We start from the raw sequence: 255 nt of genomic DNA, 5'->3' as shown, positions 1-255 counted from the left end.
ATCTACTTTTATATCTGTCGAGTACTTTTTCAAAATTATTCAATTAGTCTGAATTTTTGTATTCCACAATTTACGGAAGAAATATACACAAAACAATACTTTATTTGCCAAGAATAAATTAGCAAAACGATTTAAAAAAAAGAAAACAAAAGCAAAAGCAAAACAAATCAACGAATTAAATTAATATATATCCTAAACGAATTGTTTAAAATAATTTTCTAAACTAATCATCTAAACTAATTCCGTTAACTAATC

This window comes from Brassica oleracea, chromosome C9 (assembly GCF_000695525.1).
Source record: "Brassica oleracea var. oleracea cultivar TO1000 chromosome C9, BOL, whole genome shotgun sequence".
Lineage (NCBI taxonomy): Eukaryota > Viridiplantae > Streptophyta > Magnoliopsida > Brassicales > Brassicaceae > Brassica > Brassica oleracea.
This window is presented reverse-complemented; position numbering follows the sequence as displayed.